The sequence below is a fragment of the Octopus bimaculoides genome, chromosome 11 (genome assembly GCF_001194135.2).
Source record: "Octopus bimaculoides isolate UCB-OBI-ISO-001 chromosome 11, ASM119413v2, whole genome shotgun sequence".
Lineage (NCBI taxonomy): Eukaryota > Metazoa > Mollusca > Cephalopoda > Octopoda > Octopodidae > Octopus > Octopus bimaculoides.
Window position 1 is genome coordinate 42,592,929 of NC_068991.1, and position 955 is coordinate 42,593,883.

The 955-nt window shown below is 28.7% G+C and overlaps 1 protein-coding gene across 1 annotated transcript in view; it reads right to left on the minus strand.

Annotated features, from left to right (window-relative positions):
• Positions 1–955, minus strand: part of LOC106879675 (golgin subfamily A member 5) — a 34,433-nt gene that overhangs the window by 17,333 nt on the left and 16,145 nt on the right. The window lies entirely within an intron of this gene.

Genomic DNA, 955 nt, shown 5'->3' on the forward strand with positions numbered 1-955 from the left:
ATAAAAAAAACAGCCAGAGCAAATAATAAGAATATGAAAATAATAGTTGAAAAATATTGTTTTCGGTATAAATATACCATAAACAAGTATAAAAAAATGGAGGAGAAAAAGATGTTGAATCAAAGTTAGATTTAATACAAAATTGGATTCAATACATACGCACATTTCAAAAGACAATACAAATATGTAAGAAAAATATTATAATCATAGTAATTATAATTAAATTTATGCATTGTCATTCTCATCAGTGTGAGGAATTTTTGGAAGGACATCAAAAAAGGTTTAATAAAATAAAATAAAATAAAATACAATAAGGGAGAATATAGATGGGGTAATAAGGAAAAATCAGATATTTGCAAACAAGTAGTAAAAGGGAAAAAATAACAGTAAAATATAATAGTGAGAGAGACTAAAGAGGAAAAAAGACAGACATATCAATGTGTATGCAAGTCTATATGTACAGTAAATTATAACATAAAAATAAAAATCTAACGGATATGTTTAAAGAAATAGTGACAGGTAGAGATGAAGTATAATGTAAACAAGGCCACGTGTGTATAGTAGAATATAACACAACAGGTACACTAGCAGAAGAAGCCATAGAGAGTTATACGTATACATATTAATATTGAAAAATGGAAAAAATATATATATTATAGGCGCAGGAGTGGCTGTGTGGTAAGTAGCTTGCTTAGCAACCACATGGCTCCGGGTTCAGTCCCACTGCGTGGCATCTTGGGCAAGTGTCTTCTACTATAGCCTCGGGCCAACCAAAGCCTTGTGAGTGAATTTGGTAGACAGAAACTTACATATTTGTATTGTCTTTTGAAACATGCATATGTATTGAATCCAATCTTGTATTAAATCTAATTTTGATTCAACATATTTTTCTCTTTCATTTTTTAATACTTGTTTATGGTATATCTATATGATATTTTTCAACTATATACATATA